Source organism: Nomascus leucogenys, chromosome 3 (genome assembly GCF_006542625.1).
Source record: "Nomascus leucogenys isolate Asia chromosome 3, Asia_NLE_v1, whole genome shotgun sequence".
NCBI lineage: Eukaryota > Metazoa > Chordata > Mammalia > Primates > Hylobatidae > Nomascus > Nomascus leucogenys.
The window spans coordinates 84,464,346-84,486,597 of NC_044383.1; positions in this window are offsets into that span (position 1 = coordinate 84,464,346).

A 22,252-nucleotide genomic window follows, 5' to 3' on the forward strand; every position below is an offset into this window, starting at 1 on the left:
TACTGTTATTATTTACAGAGATAAGTAATAGGGAGGTTTTCAAAGAAACCTTTAGAAACTCTATTAGTTGAAAGCTCTATTAAAAGCAAAGTGGTTTTGATTGAGGGAGGCCCACAAATGATCATCTAAAGGCAACATTGTGTTTTCACAATGACCACTTCAATAAAGCATCAGTCAAGACTGTGAAGCCCGCGTTTGAACACTTTGTGGTCAAACTTGGACCTTGCACAGACAAAGCCACATGCTTTGTTTTAAATAATCCCCAATTTACAATGTAGTGATTATAATGTTGTAGGTCTTTTTTTCACTCAGAAATTACTATTACAGACTAAAGTTACATAAATGTTTTGAGCCCTTTAGTATAAGGGAACCATCTAAATATTAAATTGTACCAGCAGCCCCCAAACAATCATTACGAAGTGCACTATAAATGCTTACAATTCTTGGCACTGTTTATACTTCATCATAAATCTTGTATACCAATTTAATAAACTCAGTATACTTAAATGTGAAAACACTTATTTTAAGCTTTATCCACCTCTATATTATCCTTTGCCTTTAGATGCAGATATCATACACATGAGAGGTAAAGAGTTTGTAGAAGATAGCACTGAATGCAGTACCTTCCAATCTAGCAAGTTATTTTTTTCCAAACACTATGAAGTTACAGCTGCTTACCGTAGAACACTGAGATTGATTTGACTTGATGTTGAAAATCTTTATCAGGTTCCTATGTATGAAAATGTCATCTTCCCTTACTAGTAAAGCAGACATACTCCTTAGGTATTTTATTAGACTTTCCTGGATCTTCCTGCATATACTTTTAATTTCATTGTAATTTTTGTTTTTACAAAACAGAATTCTAATAATGGATAAAGTAAATATACCAAATTTGGTTGGTGTAGGTTATTGAATCTCATTTTCTCATTCAACTAGCCTGATGTCCCACAAGTAGTCAAAGGGTTTTTGAGTCTTATTAAACTACCTTATCTTTAAATACTTGGGTGTTAGTTGCACAAAATATGGTCATAACACAGCTTTTATAAAATAATATGTCACAGCATTGACTACAACTTTCTTTGTAATGAACATGCAATTTTTAAAGTTTTGTTATTTTGAGAATAAATTTAGGAGTTTCAAGAACATCATTATAGTTCATGTCTACCTTTACTTGATTGAGATTGCTGAACTGACTTGGTTTCATTTTAATATGGATCTTGTGATCTGATTTGTGTAGCCAAACCATTCTACCATAGGGTTCTTATTTTCTACTGAGCTCAGAATCACTTTCGAGAACTGCGTACTTCACAAATGCCCAGGAAATTGATGTGACTTTCCAATAGCCTTCTGACTCAGCCTTCTTTTACCACTCAAAGTATACACCTCCTTGCAGTTTCTAGCACAGCTAAACAGCTACACACTCCCTAAAACTTAGTTCATTCAATTTGGCTGTCTTCTCACCAGAACTCACTTCCTGCTTTAGCTTATCTAAAACCTATACAACTTCTGATGCACACCTCATGTTGCTTCTTTTCAAAGAAGCCCAACCTGTTCTCCAAAACCCTCAGTGATCTCTCTCTTCTCTGGTACCTATATGGCCTATTATCTGCGACACCCATTTCACACTTACCAACTGAGACTGTGTGGTTATTCCTACTCAACCAAATTATCAGTTCTTTGAAGTCAGGTATCATGCTACATTACTTCCTTATATATACCATAGCCCCAAATACAGGATTTTGTGCATAGCGGTCATGTATTTTTAAATCTAAAAAGAATCTTAAGAGATGATCTCAACTACATTAGATAAGAGACCTAGATGTCAGGGCTTAAAGGAAAGACTGAAAAAATAATTGTTGATTGTTGAGTGCTGGATTTACTACTAAGCGTTGGAAGGAGTTTAAATTTTTTTATATATATAAAATACCCTATAAAACAGTGCTTTTCAAACTTGAATTTGCATTAGAATCAACTAGAGCATTTGTTAAAATACAGATTGAGGGGCCCAAAGCCCAATGTTTCTGATTCAAGAGGCCAGGAGTGGGGTCAAGCATTTGCATTTCTCACAAGTTTCCAGGTGATGCTGATATGACTGGTGCATGGACTGCCTTTTAAATAGCATTGCTGTAAGAGGAAGGTTCTTATACCTAAATGCTATCTCAGTGATAGTTTTTCTATTTTTGAAAGAATAAGTTGAAACTTTTATATTAAGTTACCATTTTTTTTCAAAACATGAGTAGTTTCTATCCCAAACATGCTTTCAATTTGCTCCTAAGGGTCCCACTTTTCTAATGATTCGCAGATATTAATTGTCCAAATAAATAAATAATTTTGAAAGCTCTTTTTCTTCATTTTTATCAAAATTCAGTTTTTATTGGAAAAGACAAGACAAATGCCAATAGGGCAATGACTTCTTATCTAAATATAGCATTCTCATACACAATTGAGAGCAGGGCTAATTGTAACAACTTTCTGGAAGGCAGTTTGGCAGTATATATAGAGAAAGCTTTAAAAATGTATACACCTTTCACTCTATACTCCAACTTGTAGTGTTTTATCCTAAGTATAAGATAAGTAATCAAATACGGAAATATTCTATACCTTGATGTTATAATAGTTGGCTAGATACATATATTTGTCAAAACTCATGAAGTTGTACATTTAAAATAGGTGCTTTTTTGGTAAATTATACCTCAATAAAATTGAATTAAAATTTTTTTAAATGTCAGTAAGAAATTACTTCCTTTTTTGTTGTTTTTCAGCTGCCGTTATGGCATTTACCACCCAGTTGTTACGTACCTCTAGATGGAAGTAAGTCTGAAATGGGAAATTGAGTTAAAGCTGTTTGCCATGGCCTCTGCAGTTATGTAGCTTGTGGAGAAGGCCAGGGTGTGTGTGTACGTGTGTGTGTGTGTCTGTGTGTGTGGACACAGAATCTGAAGTAGTCTTGCAGCTACTCCACTGGTTTTAAGTAATAGAGAATGCATGACCATTTTAATGATTCACCTGTTGGAAGCCTACTAGAGAGTTGGAGAAGATAAAGTACAGTAGTCCTCATGCTGATTCTTTTTTTTTTTATTATTATTATACTTTAGGTTTTAGGGTACATATGCACAATGTGCAGGTTTGTTACATATGTATCCATGTGCCATGTTGATTTCCTGCACCCATTAACTTGTCATTTAGCATTAGGTATATCTCCTAATGCTGTTCCTCCCCCCTCCCCCGACCCCACAACAGTCCCCGGAATGTGATATTCCCCTTCCTGTGTCCATGAGTTCTCATTGTTCAATTCCCACCTATGAGTGAGAACATGTGGTGTTTGGTTTTTTGTCCTTGTGATAGTTTACTGAGAATGATGTTTTCCAGTTTCATCCATGTCCCTACAAAGGACACGAACTCATCATTTTTTATGGCTGCATAGTATTCCATGGTGTATATGTGCCACATTTTCTTAATCCAGTCTATCCTTGTTGGACATTTGGGTTGGTTCCAACTCTTTGCTATTGTGAATAGTGCCGCAATAACCATACGTGTGCATGTGTCTTTATAGCAGCATGATTTATAGTCCTTTGGGTATATACCCAGTAATGGGATGGCTGGGTCAAATGGTATTTCTAGTTCTAGATCCCTGAGGAATCGCCACACTGACTTGCACAATGGTTGAACTAGTTTACAGTCCCACCAACAGTGTAAAAGTGTTCCTATTTCTCCACATCCTCTCCAGCACCTGTTGTTTCCTGATTTTTTAATGATGGCCATTCTAACTGGTGTGAGATGGTATCTCACCGTGGTTTTGATTTGCATTTCTCTGATGGCCAGTGATGATGAGCATTTCTTCATGTGTTTTTTGGCTGCATACATGTCTTCTTTTGAGAAGTGTCTGTTCATGTCCTTTGCCCACTTTTTGATGGGGTTGTTTGTTTTTTTCTTGTAAATTTGTTTGGTTCATTGTAGATTCTGGATATTAGCCCTTTGTCAGATGAGTAGGTTGCAAAAATTTTCTCCCATTCTGTAGGTTGCCTGTTCACTCTGATGGTAGTTTCTTTTGCTGTGCAGAAGTTCTTTAGTTTAATTAGATCCCATTTGTCAATTTTGGCTTTTGTTGCCATTGCTTTTGGTGTTTTAGACATGAAGTCCTTGCCCACGCCTATGTCCTGAATGGTATTGCCTAGGTTTTCTTGTAGGATTTTAATGGTTTTATGTCTAATATTTAAGTCTTTAATCCATCTTGAATTAATTTTTGTATAAGGTGTAAGGAAGGGATCCAGTTTCAGCTTTCTACATATGGCTAGCCAGTTGTCCCAGCACCATTTATTAAATAGGGAATCCTTTCCCATTTCTTGTTTTTGTCAGGTTTGTCAAAGATCAGATAGTTGTAGATATGCGGCATCATTTCTGAGGGCTCTGTTCTGTTCCATTGATCTATGTCTCTGTTGTGGTACCAGTACCATGCTGTTTTGGTTACTGTAGCCTTGTAGTATAGTTTGAAGTCAGGTAGCGTGATGCCTCTAGTTTTGTTCTTTTGGCTTAGGATTGACTTGGTGATGTGGGCTCTTTTTTGGTTCCATATGAACTTTAAAGTAGTTTTTTCTAATTCTGTGAAGAAAGTCATTGGTAGCTTGATGGGGATGGCATTGAATCTATAAATTACCTTGGGCAGTATGGCCATTTTCACGATATTGATTCTTCCAACCCATGAGCATGGAATGTTCTTCCATTTGTTTGTATCCTCTTTTATTTCATTGAGCAGTGGTTTGTAGTTCTCCTTGAAGAGGTCCTTCACATCCCTTGTAAGTTGGATTCCTAGGTATTTTATTCTCTTTGAAGCAATTGTGAATGGGAGTTCACTCATGATTTGGCTCTCTGTTTGTCTGTGATTGGTGTACAAGAATGCTTGTGATTTTTGTACATTGATTTTGTATCCTGAGACTTTGCTGAAGTTGCTAATCAGCTTAAGGAGATTTTGGGCTGAGACAATGGGATTTTCTAGATATACAATCATGTCATCTGCAAACAGGGACAGTTTGACTTCCTCTTTTCCTAATTGAATACCCTTTTTTCCTTCTCCTGCCTGATTGCTCTGGCCAGAACTTCCAGCACTATGTTGAATAGGAGCGTGAGAGAGGGCATCCCTGTCTTGTGCCAGTTTTCAGAGGGAATGCTTCCAGTTTTTGCCCATTCAGTATGATATTGGCTGTGGGTTTGTCATAGATAGCTCTTATTATTTTGAGATACGTCCCATCAATACCTAATTTATTGAGAGTTTTAGCATGAAGGGTTGTTGAATTTTGTCAAAGGCCTTTTCTGCATCTATTGAGATAATCATGTGGTTTTTGTCTTTGGTTCTGTTTATATGCTGGATTACATTTATTGATTTGCGTATGTTGAACCAGCCTGCATCCCAGGGATGAAGCCCACTTGATCATGGTGGATAAGCTTTTTGATGTGCTGCTGGATTCGGTTTGCCAGTATTTTATTGAGGATTTTTGCATCAATGTTCATCAAGGATATTGGTCTAAAATTCTCTTTTTTGGTTGTGTCTCTGCCTGGCTTTGGTATCAGGACGATGCTGGCTTCATAAAATGTGTTAGGGAGGATTCCCTCTTTTTCTATTGATTGGAATAGTTTCAGAAGGAATGGTACCAGTTCCTCCTTGTACCTCTGGTAGAATTCAGCTGTGAATCCATCAGGTCCTGGACTCTTTTTGGTTGGTAAGCTATTGATTATTGCCACAATTTCAGAACCTGTTATTGGTCTATTCAGAGATTCGACTTCTTCCTGATTTAGTCTTGGGAGGGTGTATTTGTCGAGGAATTTATCCATTTCTTCTAGATTTTCTAGTTTATTTGCATAGAGGTGTTTGTAGTATTCTCTGATGGTAGATTGTATTTCTGTGGGATCGGTGGTGATATCCCCTTTTTCATTTTTTATTGCATCTATTTGATTCTTCTCTCTTTTCTTCTTTATTAGTCTTGCTAGCGGTCTATCAATTTTGTTGATCTTCTCAAAAAACCAGCTCCTGGATTCATTAATTTTTTGAAGGGCTTTTTGTGTCTCTATTTCCTTCAGTTTTGCTCTGATTTTAGTTATTTCTAGACTTCTGCTAGCTTTTGAATGTGTTTGCTCTTGCTTTTCAAGTTCTTTTAATTGTGATGTTAGGGTGTCCATTTTGGATCTTTCCTGCTTTCTCTTGTGGGCATTTAGTGCTATAAATTTCCCTCTACCCACTGTTTTGAATGTGTCCCAGAGATTCTGGTATGTTGTGTCTTTGTTCTCATTGGTTTCAAAGAACATCTTTATTTCTGCCTTCATTTCATTATGTACCCAATAGTCGTTCAGGAGCAGGTTGTTCAGTTTCCATGTAGTTGAGCGGTTTTGAGTGAGTTTTTTAATCCTGAGTTCTAGTTTGATGACACTGTGGTCTGAGAGACAGTTTGTTATAATTTCTGTTCTTTTACATTTGCTGAGGAGAGCTTTACTTCCAACTATGTGGTCAATTTTGGAATAGGTGTGGTGTGGTGCTGAAAAAAATGTATATTCTGTTGATTTGGGGTGGAGAGTTCTGTAGATGTCTATTAGGTCCACTTTGTTTAGAGCTGAGTTCAATTCCTGGATATCATTGTTAACTTTCTGTCTCGATGATCTGTCTAATGTTGACAGTGGGGTGTTAAAATCTCCCATTATTATTGTGTGGGAGTTTAAGTCCCTTTGTAGGTCACTCAGGACTTGCTTTATGAATCTGGGTGCTCCTGTGTTGGGTGCATATATGTTTAGGATAGTTAGCTCTTCTTGTTGAATTGATCCCTTTACCATTATGTAATGGCCTTCTTTGTCTCTTTTGATCATTGTTGGTTTAAAGTCTATTTTATCAGAGACTAGGATTGCAACCCCTGCCTTTTTTTGTTTTCCATTTGCTTGATAGATCTTCCTCCATCCCTTTATTTTGAGTCTATGTGTGTCTCTGCACGTGAGATGGGTTTCCTGAATACAGCACACTGATGGGTCCTGACTCCTTATCCAGTTTGCCAGTCTGTGTCTTTTAATTGGAGCATTTAGCCCATTTACATTTAAGGTTAATATTGTTATGTGTGAATCTGATCCTGTCATTATGATGTTAGCTGGTTATTTTGCTCATTAGTTGATGCAGTTTCTTCCTAGCCTCGATGGTCTTTACAATTTGGCATGTTTTTGCAGTGGCTGGTACCGGTTGTTCCTTTCCATGTTTAGTGCTTCCTTCCGGAGCTCTTTTAGGGCAGGCCTGGTGGTGACAAAATCACTCAGCATTTGCTTGTCTGTGAAGTATTTTATCTCTCCTTCACTTATGAAGCTTAGTTTGGCCCTGATATGAAATTCTGGGTTGAAAATTCTTTTCTTTAAGAATGTTGAATATCGGCCCCCACTCTCTTCTGGCTTGTAGAGTTTCTGCCGAGAGATCAGCTGTTAGTCTGATGGGCTTCCCTTTGTGGGTAACCCGACCTTTCTCTCTGGCTGCCCTTAACATTTTTTCCTTCATTTCAACTTTGGTGAATCTGACAATAATGTGTCTTGGAGTTGCCCTTCTCGAGGAGTATCTTTGTGGCGTTCTCTGTATTTCCTGAATCTGAATGTTGGCCTGCCTTGCTAGATTGGGGAAGTTCTCCTGGATAATATCTTGCAGAGTGTTTTCCAACTTGGTTCCATTCTCCCCGTCATTTTCAGGTACACCAATCAGACGTAGGTTTGGTCGTTTCACGTAGTCCCAAATTTCTTGGAGGCTTTGTTCATTTCTTTTTATTCTTTTTTCTCTAGACTTCCCTTCTCGCTTCATTTCATTCATTTCATCTTCCATCAGCGATACCCTTTCTTCCAGTTGATCGCATCTGCTACTGAGGCTTCTGCAATCTTCATGTAGTTCTCGAAACTTGGCTTTCAGCTCCATCAGCTCCTTTAAGCCCTTCTCTCCCTTGGTTATTCTAGTTATCCATTCTTCTAATTTTTTTTCAAAGTTTTTAACTTCTTTGCTGTTGTTTTGAATTTCCTCCCGTAGCTCAGAGTAGTTTGATCGTCTGAAGACTTCTTCGCTCACCTTGTCAAAGTCATCCTCCATCCAGCTTTGTTCCGTTGCTGGTGAGGAACTGCGTTCCTTTGGAGGAGGAGAGGTGCTCTGCTTTTTAGAGTTTCCAGTTTTTCTGCTCTGTTTTTTCCCCATCTTTGTGGTTTTATCTACCTTTGGTCTTTGATGATGGTGATGTACAGATGGGTTTTTGGTGTGGATGTCCTTTCTGTTTGTTAGTTTTCCTTCTACCAGACAGGACCCTCAGCTGCAGGTCTGTTGGAGTTTACTAGAGGTCCACTCCCGACCTTGTTTGGCTAGGTGTCAGCAGCAGTGGCTGCAGAACAGCGGATTTTCGTGAGACCACAAATTCAGCTGTCTGATAGTTCCTCTGGAAGTTTTGTCTCAGAGGAGTACCCGGCCGAGTGAGGTGTCAGTCTGTCCCTACTGGGGGGTTGCCTCCCAGTTAGGCTGCTCAGGGGTGAGGGACCCACTTTAGGAGGCAGACTGTCCATTCTCAGATCTCCAGCTGCGTGCTGGGAGAACCACTACTCTCTTCAAAGCTGTCAGTCAGACAGGGACATTTAAATCTCTGGAGGTTCTTGCTGAGTTTTTGTTTGTCTGTGCCCTGCCCCCAGAGGTGGAGCCTACAGAGGCAGACAGGCCTCCTTGAGCTGTGGTGGGCTCCACCCAGTTCAAGCTTCCTGGCTGCTTTGTTTACCTAAGCAAGCCTGGGCAATGGCGGGCGCCCCTCCCCCAGCCTCGCTGCCGCCTGCAGCTTGATCTCAGACTGCTGTGCTAGCAATCAGCGAGACTCCGTGGGCATAGGTCCCTCCGAGCCAGGTGCGGGACACAATCTCCTAGTGTGCCGTTTTCCAGGCCCGTTGGGAAAGCGCAGTATGAGGGTGGGACTGACCCGATTTTCCAGGTGCCGTCTGTTACCCCTTTCTTTGACTAGGAAAGGGAACTCCCTGACCCCTTGTGCTTCCCGAGTGAGGCAGTGCCTCGCCCTGCTTTGGCTGGCACACAGTGCGCTTTACCGACTGTCCTGCACCCACTGTTTGGCACTCCCTAGTGAGATGAAACCGGTACCTCAAGCAGAAATGCAGAAATCACCAGTCTTCTGTGTCGCTTGGGCTGGGAGCTGGATACCGGAACTGTTCCTATTCGGCCATCTTGGCTCCACCCCCCCTCCTCATGCTGATTCTAAAGACCCACTTTTTCAGCTTGGATTTAGGCTATTGGCCAGAGTTACTCTAAGGGTTCTGAGGTACTTTAAAGTTGAAGGAACAGAGTCTCTGGTGATTTCATTCTCTCCACTACAGGGAATGAAACAGGTAAATAAACTAGCAGGGCAGTAGTTTTCTTAACTGATTTTCTAAGCTCACTAACAGGCTTGCTCTTCCTGCACCATTTTTCTGTTTTCTTACCTGGATTGTCAACTCCTTTCGACTACTTATTTATCTTTCTATCTCCCAGAGTCCTGCTTTTTTATAATTGCTACTCAGTAATTATGTAAGGAGATTGAAATAATTCCTTACTGTTGAGTTGGTATTTTGCAAACTTTCACTTCAGTCTAGTGGAAAGATAAGAATGTTGTAATTTAGGAAGATATTGACAAGGATGTTTTGAAGGTATTCCCAATAGTATTACAGATTATTTTTAAAGAAAACCTTTAAAATAGCATCTCCTGTTTCCTAAATAACTTGCAAATCAGATTTTAAAAATTGTTTAAAGTAAAAAACAAAGCTCTTTTCTCTATATCCCAGAATTGCCGATAAATGTGGTTTCTAAAACTTTTTCCAAGTCATATATTTTCATTAGCTACAGTGATGTTACAACTGAAACTTAGCTATAGGCTACATTAAAGATACACAAGGCAGAATGCAAAGTAGCGAGAATTTATAGTGTTACATGGTATTGCAAAAGCAAGGCTAGTTGCTTTTTCTTAATCCAAACCCATATAGTCTGACTGGAAAGAGATTTTGAGGTCAAATCTTTCAAATAATAAAGAATTTTTGTTGTTGGTCATGGTGGGTTTGTTTTTAGTTGAAACTAAAGCACAAATGTTTTATCTAAATATGAGTGAAATTGTCAGGGAGTTGCCTGCATTTGTGAGCATCTGCTGTGTTCTTAATGGTACAGTGAACAAGAGCCATTAGACCTAAGAGTATGACCCTATAGCAGGTATATCCAAAGCTACAACAGAGGGATGTCTGTAGAGAAAGTGGAGTCTGCTGCCTCTACTGATTTGAACTTCTCAATGACTCCTATATAAAATCTAAATCCTGTTCATCACTTATCTTTTATCAAAAACTTAGCCATATAATTTTTCTATTTTGTATTCCTCTATTTTCAGTGGAACAAGCATATGCAAACTCATCTGTTACACATTTATAATAAAGTGTTTTTCACCTTGTAACAAGGCTATGACTGTCTTAGAGTCTTGAATCCAAGTTTGTGAAGTAGATCCTGTGAGAGAGATGAAGTGACTTGCTCAAGGCCACTCTGATGTCATCAGAAAGAAATTTACATTCAGGTCTGGCTTACCTCAGACATAGTTGTCCATATATCAGAATTTTAAATATGTGTACTTACTTTTGAAATGTTCTTATTATTTCCGGCCATCTCTACCCATAACCCTCTCCAAATCTTGGATAAATTTTATTTTGAGTGAAACTGGTTTTAATCAGTTCTTATGTTATCCCTCTACAGAGTTATTTCTACAGTAGAAAGCATTTGAATGTGCTATAAATCCGCCATCATGGTCTTATCTCAAATGTCACCCTCTCAAAAATGACTTTATTGCCTACTACTGTTATCTATTTATTCTCTATAGTGATAGCTGATTTTACTTTTTTCAAAATATTTTCATCTGAACTTATATTATTTACTTGTATACATGCTTCCTGTCTGTCTTTTTCCACTGGAATGTAAGCTACATTGGAGCTGGAACCTTATCTAGTTATTCCACCTTTTCCCTGGCCGTTATGTGTTAGGCATGGAATAAGGCTCATCAGATTTTGGTTGAAGCAGTAATCACTAGGTACTAAACACTGGGGTAACAATTACCGGGGGTTGCCATCACTCTCATGTTCATCGATGGTTCTACTGGTAAGAGCATTATATTTTGTTTCTAGTCTTTATGTTCAGATGGGTTCCAGTGAAACAGAACTGAAAATCATTGCCATTTATATGCCTCCCTTTCTCTATAAAGTTATAAAAATGAGATAAAATATTAAAAACATTATTTTTATTACATATGAGCAGTTTATGTTTTAAAGTCTTTGAAACTATTTTCCTATGTGTATTCACAAGATATCACATTTTGATTAATTATTAATTCCAGCCATTTTCAGGCATATACTATTGAAGAAAAATGAATATTAATAAGGAAACCAAAATCTGAAAGTCATCTCTAAGGTTTTACTTTTCATAACTTAAAATTACTCACAGTTGCTTGGTTATTTATAACTTATTTTTTCATTCTACATCAAGCACACATCTCTTTCACTTTTTTTCTATTGGCAAGTGAGCATTATAGATTAGCGAATGAATTAGGCATCATACCGTGTTTCATAATACTACCCTTTCTATTGGTCTAAAACCAGAAAATGAAAATAGATCACATAGTAGCTGAGATCATAAACTGTGAACAAAAGTTCTCCTAATTGGATACAAGTTTGAAATAGAAATAAAACCACAGTTCATTGTTTTCAGTGCATTAGAGGTGATAGTGACAGTAAACATACACATACATTTGAATATGTGCATACATAAATGTATGTGTGTGTATATATATATATATACATCCTGATCGTATTTAAAAGTATTTAGAGTGACTTTTAATAATATAATATGTTATTCATAACAATGCTTTCTGGAAGCAGTTGCTAATTATTTTCCACATTTTACCAATGAAGAAAGTGGGGATTGGGGAGTTTATATGATTTACCGAAGACTGAATAATTGACTAAACATAGACTTGGGCCTTGAATTCCGATTATCTGATTGGTATCTCACTACTTAAAAATAATATAAATTAAAAAGGACAAAATTCTCAAATCAAAATTTAAGTAAAAGTTAGGTCAACTTAATGGTTGTCTCCAAGGTTTAGCTGCAGGCAACATAATGTACTCTAATTAATGGAAAATTATTTATTTTGGGTATCAATTAGCTTATAGAATTACTAGGAAGACCAAGTGTACCAGGCTTGAATGCCTCCAAGCTAGTAATACTGAACCATACCAAAAAAAAATTTTTTTTATGGAAATTCACCTGTTTTTGCTGCGTGCACATCAACACTTATGGGACCAGAAGCTTTGGCAGCTGAAGAAATTCCATGTCTCCACAACTGTGCTTGCTTCTTCAATCTTAACTCTAGCCCTACAACTCTTACTAGGTAAAACCTCGCAAGATTGCTGCAGGTTTGCTGAGTGCATTTGTCAGGAGGTATATGCACCATAGTGCTGCAATGTAACATGCTACCTCAAAATTCAGTGGCTTAAAATAACAATCATGTATTTTTATTCACACATCTGCAGGATAGCTGAGGTTGGCTGATCTAGGCTGGGCTTAGTTAGGTGGCTCCACTTTATGTTACAGACCTGGCTGGACTTGGTTCTTTGATATGGGTTAGACTAATTCTGAATCTAATTGAATTTATTCTGGTTTCCAGGCTGAGGGAAGCAGCTATCATAGTGATCGCAGAGGGCTGAACAAGCAGAAACACACAATGTATCCTCAGTTAAGAGTTACACCCAGCAAATTCTCATTTCTGCTGCATTTCTTTGGCTAACGCAAGTCACATGACCAAGTCAAAAGTCAAGGTGGGGAAGTACCTTCCACCTCTAGTGGGAGGGACTGCAAACTCACACAGAAAAGAGAGCAAATGAAGGGAAGGGTGCAGAATTGGGACTAATACTTAAATCTAACACCCAGAAAATATTGTTTTGAAATTATTCCCATGAAAAAGAGAGGCACAATTGAAGAACTATCAAAACGGAGACACATTTTAAATAAGCTTGGGGCTAAGACAAAGAAAAGTAGTGTACTACGTACATTTAATGTAATGGAAAATCAAGGACTAGTATATTCAGCATAGCTTTTGTATATGTAATGTTAAAACATCAGTGAAATATTGTGGGTCACGACTGTGATTCCCCTTGAAAGATTTATATACTGCATATGTAATATGTATATGTATAAGAGATGACATCATAATAGTATATATAAAGCAATCTTACCATTGTTGCATCTTAATGGGAAACAATATATGTATAAAACTGACAGATTTAAAATAGATTTTTAAAATATTTTAAATTGAAAGTGTTTGTTTCTGTGCATTTTTATTAAATTATCTACTATGTAGCAGTGTATGTGATCATGTAGCTCTATGCCAAGGCTAAGAAGGGGACACTGATGTCATTTCTGTTGGTTCAGTCTAGTGCATATATGAAAAGACAGAGACATAGGCTCCAAAATACAAGCTGAAGAAAAAGTAAAATAGTGTTCTTATCAAGTAAAAATTATTTCATAACCACTTATCTAAGACCAGTCAGTACTTTGCTCACCTTAGTTAGGAATGATTTTATACTTCTTAATGGATGGAGTCTCCTCTTATTTAACAATGCTACCATGCAATGAAAGAAGGGAACTGTTTCTCTCATTTTTGGATCTTTCCAAATTCTAAAATTTCCAGTCCTTTCAAATTTGCAAGGACTGGAAATTTTAACCTTTCTTATAGTAACTGCTATCTTTCCATGCAAGGGAAAAATTATGCTACAACTGCATAGCAATGTATAGTATTACAGTTAAACCAGTAGCAAAAGGCCAATAAATTAAAGATATAATAAAATTATAAAAAAGATATATATAAAATTATATATATAATTTTATTTATATATAAATAAGGTTTATCTTTATATAAATACTAGCTATATAAATTTATATATCTTATTTATAAAATAAATGTATTTCATTTATGTATATGTATAATTACCTTAAATATAATTTCTTTAAGCATTTGAGTTGTTAAAGGCTGACTAAAAAGTAAGTTTTAATTTGATTTTACCAAGTATAAGAAAGTTCTATTTTTTGTCAGTCTAATATATTTTATATGCTGCTATGCTTGCTTTATGATTATTTTAAATCATTTTAAATCTTTTGAGCACTATAAAACATTTTATGTTGTTGTGTGGAACTTAGTCTATAACCTAGATCATTTAAAAATATTAACTGCCTTAACATTCAGGTGGTTAAAATTCTCCCCTTAGTAGCACAAAATACCTCTAATTTTATCATAGATATTAATGGAAGAAAATGAATGTTTTATAAGGAAATTGAACTGTTAGAAGATTAGTCAGTAATGTGCAGGATACCATTGCATGAAGATTAAAAGCCTGATTAAGAGAATCAGCAAATGGTTATTCAACTTCTACTTTTTTTGTTATTCTAGTTTTATATTTGTAATGCACTTTACAATAAGTGCATTACAATTAAAATTTAGAAAATGTTTATCCATGTTGCACTTTAAATCATCTCAGGTCATACTGAAGGTACATGTACCATGCTTGCTCAGGTAAGCAGTGGGGAGTCATTGAGAGGTTTTCAGCAGGAGAATGATGCAGTTCGATTTACATTTTACCTAGGTTGCGTGATAGCTAAGTGAGAGATTTCTTTTTCTATTAATATTTTTTAAACTCATTTACTTTTAAAAATAATTAATAGACTTTACATTTTAGAGCAGTTTTAGGTTTACAGAAAAATTGTATGGGAAGTACATAGAGAGTTCCCCTAGACTCCCTGTCTGCAAACACCCACAACATCTTGCACTAGAGTGGTACCTTTGCTACAATCGATTATCCTTCATTGACACACAATTAGTTCCTGAAGTCTATAATCCACATTAGAGTTCACTCTTTGTGTTGCACATTCTATGGATTTTGACAAATGTAAAATGACATGAAGTGTACGCACCATTGTAGTATCATACAGAGTACTTTCACTCCCTAAAAATTCTCTGTGCTCTGCCTGTTCACCAGTTTCTTCCCCCAACCCCTAGCAACTGCTAATCTTTTTACTGTCTCAACAGTTCGGCATTTTCCAAAATGCTGTGTAATTGGAATCATATGTTATGTAGCCTCTTCAAATTGTTTCTTTTCACTTAGTAAGAAGCATTTATATTTTCTCCATGTCTTTTTATGTCTTGGTAGCTCTTTTCTTTCTATTGCTGAATAATATTCTATTATCTGGATGTACCATAGTTTTTTATCCACTCCTTTACTGGAGAACATCTTGGTTGTTTTGAAGGTTTGGCATTTACAAATAAAACTGCTATAAATGTCTATGTGCGGGTTTTTGTGTGGATATAACTTTTCCATTCATTTGGGTAAATACCAAGGAGCATGATTGCTGGATTATATGGTGAAAGAATGTTTAGCTTTGTTAGAAACTTTCCAAAATACTGTATCATTTTGCATACCCACCAGCAATGTTCCTGTTATTCCACTTCCTTGTCTGCATTTGGTATTGTCAGTGTTTTGGATATGGGCCATTCTAATAGGTCTGTAATGGTATCTCATTGTTCTTTTAATATGCAATTCCCTAATGGCATATTGATGTGAAGCACTTTTTTCTATGCTCACTTGCCATTTATATATCTTCTTTGAAGCAAAATCTATTCAGGTTTTTTGCCATTATAAAGTCAAATTGTTTTCTTATCATTGAGTGTTACAATATTTTGTATATCTTTGATAACAGACCTTTATCAGTTGTGTCCTTTGCAAATACTTTCTCCCAGTCTGTAGTTTGTCTTCCCACTCACCTGACAGTATCTTTTGCAGAGGGAAGATTTAAATTTTAAGTAAGTCCAGATATATGAAGTATTTCTTTCAGGGATCATATGTTCGGTGTTTTATTAAAAAGCCATACCCCAGTTGACATAATTTTTTTATGTTATCTTCAAGGAGTTTTATAGTTTTGCTTTTCACATTTAGGGTCATGATTCATTTTAAATGTATTTTTTTGTGCAGGGTATAAAGCCTGTGACAGGATCTATTTATTTATTTATTTATTTTTGCATGTAAATTTCCATCTGTCCCAGATCCATTCGTTGAAAAGACTATTTTTGATCCATTTTATTGTCTTTGTTCTTTGTCAAAAATCGGTTAACTATATTTTTGTGAGACTATTTCTGGGTTTTCTGTTCTGTTCCATTGATCTATTTGTCTATTCTTTTACCACATGTCTTGATTACTGTGGTAAAGTAAGTCTTGAGTCAGGTATTGTTGGTCCTCTAACTTTGTTCTTCTTTGCAATATTATTTTGTCTATTTTGGGTCTTTTGCCTCTCCAAGTAAACATTAGAATCAATTTGTTAATATACAGAAAATAGAAAATAACTTGCTAGAATTTTAATTGGGATTACAATCAATCTATAGATCAAGTTAGGAGGAACTGACATCTTGACAGTATTGAGTCTTCCTATCCATGAAAATGGAATATATCTCCATTTAATTTTTTGCTTTCTGTCATCATTTTGTGCTTTTCCTCATATAGATATTATATGTATTTTATTTTATTTATGCTTAAGTATTTTATTTTTGAGGGGTTGCTAATGTAAATGGTAATGTGTTTTTAATTTCAAATTCCACTTATTCATTGCTGGTATAGAGGAAAGCAACTGACTTTTGTATGTTAAACTTATATTCAGCATTCTTGCTATAACTGCTTATTAGTTGTAGTAGGATTTCTTTTGTCAATTCTTTTGGATTTTCTACATAGATGATCATGTCATCTGTGACCAAAGACAGTTTTGTTTCTTTCTTCCCAATCTGTATGCTTTTTATTTCCTTATCCTTGTCTTCTTCCTAATCTTGGAAGTGAAGCTTAAAGTCTCTCACCATTAAATGCAATATTAGCTATATTATCTTATAGCTCTTTTAAATTAACTTGAAGAAGTTTGTCTTTATTTCTAGTTTGTGGAGAGATTTTGTGATACATGGGTGTTGCATTTTCTCAGATATTATACAGGGGTGTTGCATCCTTTGATATGATCACTTGATTTTTCTTCTTTAGCCCATTGATGTGATGGAGTACATTAATTGATTTTCTAATGTAGAAACAGCCTTGCATACTTAGGATAACACCCACTTGTTCTAGGTGCATCATTATTCTTATACATTGTTTGATTTGATTTGCTAATATTTTCTGAGGCAATATTCGAGCTTTTGCACATATGTCCATGAGAGATACTTGTCTGCTGTTTCTTTCTTGTAATGACTTTCTCTGCTTTTGATATTAGGATAATGCTGGCCTCATAGTCCTTGGTAGGAAGCACTCCCTCTGCTTCTATCTTCTGGAAGAGACTGTATAAAATTGGTGTAATTTTTTTCTTAGCTGTTTGGTAGCATTCATCATTAAATTCATCTCAGCCTGGTGGTTTCTGTCTTAGAAGATTATTAATTGATTCAATTTCTTTAAATAGATATAGGCCTATTCAGAGATATTCATTTTTTCTTGTGTGAGTTTTGGCAGTTTGTGTCTTTCAATAATTTGGTCTATTTAATCTAGGTTATCAAATTTGTAGGCAAAGATTCGTTCAAAATATTCTCTTGTGATTGCTTTATGTTTATGGAATCTGTAGTAGTGCCTACTCTTTCATTAGCCTGGCTAGAGACTTATAGATTTTGTTGATCTTTTCAAAAAAACAGGTTTTGGTTTTGCTCCTTTTGTTCACTGATGTACTGTTTTAAATTCTATTCATTTCTGCTCTATTTTTATTATTTATTTTTTCTTTTATTTTGAATTAGTTTGTTCCTTTTCCACATTACTAAATTATAAGCTTAGATTATTGATTTTAAAACTTTTCTTTTTTAATACATTCAATGTTATAAATTTCCCTCCAAGCACTGCTTTTGCTGGATCTTACAAATTTTGATAACTTGCATCTTAATTTTCATTTAGTTCAATATATTTTTCAATTTCTCTTAAGATTTCTTCTCTGACTCATGTGTTTTTTTTTTTGTAATTATACTTTAAGTTTTAGGGTACATGTGCACAACGTGCAGGTTTGTTACATATGTATACATGTGCCATGTTGGTGTGCTGCACCCAGTAACTCGTCATTTAACATTAGGTATATCTCCTAATCCTATCCCTCCCCCCACCCCCCACCCCACAACAGGCACCGGTGTGTGATGTTTCCCCTTCCTATGTCCATGTGTTCTCATTGTTCAATTCCCACCTGTGAGTGAGAACATGCGTTGTTTGGTTTTTGTCCTTGCAATAGTTTGCTGAGAATGATGGTTTCCAGCTTCATCCACGTCCCTACAAAGGACATGAATTCATCATTTTTTATGGCTGCATAGTATTCCATGGTGTATATGTGCCACGGTTTCTTAATCCAGTCTATCCTTGTTGGACATTTGGGTTGGTTCCAAGTCTTTGCTATTGTGAATAGTGCCACAATAAACATATGTGTGCATGTGTCTTTATAGCAGCATGATTTAGAATCCTTTGGGTGTATACCCAGTAATGGGATGGCTGGGTCAAATGGTATTTCTACTTCTAGATTCCTGAGGAATCGCCACACTGACTTCCACAATGGTTGAACTAGTTTACAGTCCCACCAACAGTGTAAAAGTGTTCCTATTTCTCCACATCCTCTCTAGCACCTGTTGTTTCCTGACTTTTTAATGATCGCCCTTCTAACTGGTGTGAGATGGTATCTCATTGTGGTTTTGATTTGCATTTCTCTGATGGCCAGTGATGATGAGCATTTTTTCATGTGTTTTTTGGCTGCATAAATGTCTTCTTTTGAGAAGTGTCTGTTCATATCCTTTGCCCAGTTTTTGATGGGGTTGTTTGTTTTTTTTCTTGTAAATTTGTTTGAGTTCATTGTAGATTCTGGATATTAGCCCTTTGTCAGATGAGTAGGTTGCAAAAATTTTCTCCCATTCTGTTGGTTGCCTGTTCACTCTGATGGTAGTTTCTTTTGCTGTGCAGAAGTTCTTTAGTTTAATTAGATCCCGTTTGTCAATTTTGGCTTTTGTTTCCATTGCTTTTGGTGTTTTAGACATGAACTCCTTGCCCATGCCTATGTCCTGAATGGTATTGCCTAGGTTTTCTTCTAGGGTTTTTATGGTTTTAGGTCTAACAGTTAAGTCTTTAATCCATCTTGAATTAATTTTTGTATAAGGTGTAAGGAAGGGATCCAGTTTCAGCTTTCTACATATGGCTAGCCAGTTGTCCCAGCACCATTTATTAAATAGGGAATCCTTTCCCCATTTCTTGTTTTGGTGAGGTTTATAAAAGATCAGGTAGTTGTAGATATGTGGCATTATTTGTGAGGGCTCTGTTCTGTTCCATTGGTCTATATCTCTGTTTTGGTACCAGTAACATGCTGTTTTGGTTACTGTAGCCTTGTAGTATAGTTTGAAGTCAGGTAGTGTGATGCCTCCAGCTTTGTTCTTCTGGCTTAGGATTGACTTGGCGATGCGGGCTCTTTTTTGGTTCCATATGAACTTTAAAGTAGTTTTTTCCAATTCTGTGAAGAAAGTCATTGGTAGCTTGATGGGGATGGCATTGAATCTACAAATTACCTTGGGCAGTATGGCCATTTTCATGATATTGATTCTTCCTACCCATGAGCATGGAATGTTCTTCCATTTGTTTGTATCCTCTTTTATTTCATTGAGCAGTAGTTTGTAGTTCTTGAAGAGGTCCTTTACATCCCTTGTAAGTTGGATTCCTAGGTATTTTATTCTCTTTGAAGAAATTGTGAATGGGAGTTCACTCATGATTTGGCTCTCTGCATGTTATTGGTGTAAAAGAATGCTTGTGATTTTTGCACAATGATTTTGTATCCTGAGATTTTGCTGAAGTTGCCTATCAGCTTGAGGAGATTTTGGGCTGAGATGATGGGGTTTTCTAGATAAACAATCATGTCATCTGCAAACAGAGACAATTTGACTTCCTCTTTTTCTAATTGAATACCTTTCTTTCTTTCTCCTGCCTGATTGCCCTGGCCAGAACTTCCAACACTATGTTGAATAGGAGTGGTGAAAGAGGGCATCTGTGTCTTGTGCCAATTTTCAAAGGGAATGCTTCCAGTTTTTGCCCATTCAGTATGATATTGGCTGTGGGTTTGTCATAAGTAGCTCTTATTATTTTGAGGTACATCCCATCAATACCTAATTTGAGAGTTTTTAGCATGAAGAGCTGTTGAATTTTGTTAAAGGCCTTTTCTGCATCTGTTGAGATAATCATGTGGTTTTTGTTTTTGGTTCTGTTTATATGCTGGATTACGTTTATTGATGTGCATATGTTGAACCAGCCTTGCATCCCAGGGATGAAGCCCACTTGATCATGGTGGATAAGCTTTTTGATATGCTGCTGGATTCAGTTTGCCAGTATTTTATTGAGGATTTTTGCATCGATGTTCATCAGGGATATTGGTCTACAATTCTCTTTTTTTGTTGTGTCTCTGCCAGGCTTTGGTATCAGGATGATGCTGGCCTTACCTGACAAAAACAAGTAATGGGGAAAGGATTCCCTATTTAATAAATGGTGCTGGGAAAACTGGCTAGCCATATGTAGAAAGCTGAAACTGGATCCCTTCCTTACACCTTATACAAAAATTAATTCAAGATGGATTTAAGACTTAAATGTTAGACCTAAAACCATAAAAACCCTAGAAGAAAGCCTAGACAATACCATTCACGACATAGGCATGGGCAAGGACTTCATGTCTAAAACACCAAAAGCAATGGCAACAAAAGCCAAAATTGACAAATGGGATCTAATTAAACTAAAGAGCTTCTGCACAGCAAAAGAAACTACCATCAGAGTGAACAGGCAACCTACAGAATGGGAGAAAATTTTTGCAACCTACTCATCTGACAAAGGGCTAATATCCAGAATCTACAATGAACTCAAACAAATTTACAAGAAAAAAAGAAACAACCCCATCAAAAAGTGGGTGAAGGACATGAACAGACACTTCTCAAAAGAAGACATTTATGCAGCCAAAAAACACATGAAAAAATGCTCATCATCACTGGCCATCAGAGAAATGCAAATCAAAACCACAATGAGGTACCATCTCATACCAGTTAGAATGGCAATCATTAAAATGTCAGGAAACAACAGGTGCTGGAGAGGATGTGGAGAAGTAGGAACACTTTTACACCATTGGTGGGACTGTAAACTAGTTCAACCATTGTGGAAGTCAGTGTGGTGATTCCTCAGGGATCTAGAACTAGAAATACCATTTGACCCAGCCATCCCATTACTGGGTACATACCCAAAGGACTATAAATCATGCTGCTATAAAGACACATGCACACTTATGTTTATTGTGGCACTATTCACAATAGCAAAGACTTGGAACCAACCCAAGTGTCCAAGAAGGATAGACTGGATTAAGAAAATGTGGCACATATACACCATGGAATACTATGCAGCCATAAAAAGTGATGAGTTCATGTCCTTTGTAGGGACATGGATGAAACTGGAAAACATCATTCTCAGTAAACTATCGCAAGGACAAAAAACCAAACACCACATGTTCTCACTCATAGGTGGGAATTGAACAATGAGAACTCATGGACACAGGAAGGGGAACATCACACTCAGGAGCCTGTTGTGGGGTGGGGGGGAGGGGGGAGGGACAGCATTAGGAGATATACCTAATGCTAAATGACGAGTTAATGGGTGCAGCAAACCAACATGGCACATGGATACATATGTAACAAACCTGCACATTGTGCACATGTACCCTAAAACCTAAAGTATAATAATAAAATAAAATTTAAAAAGAGATACCCAAAAAAATGAGTTAGGGAGCATTCCCTCTTTTTCTATCTAATTGGAATAGTTTCAGAATGAATGGTACCAGCTCCTTCTTGTACCTCTGGTAGAATTTGGCTGTGAATCCATCTGGTCCTGGACTTTTTTTGGTTAGTAAGCTATTAATTATTGCCTCAATTTCAGAGCCTGTTATTGGTCTATTCAGAGATTCAACTTCTTCCTGGTTTAGTCTTGGGAGGGTGTATGTGTTGAGGAATTTATCCCTTTCTTCTAGATTTTCTAGTGTATTTGCATAGAGGTGTTTATAGTATTCTCTGTTGGTAGTTTGTATTTCTGTGGGATTGTTGGTGATATCCCTGTATCATTTTTTATTGCATCTGTTTGATTCTTCTCTCTTTTCTTCTTT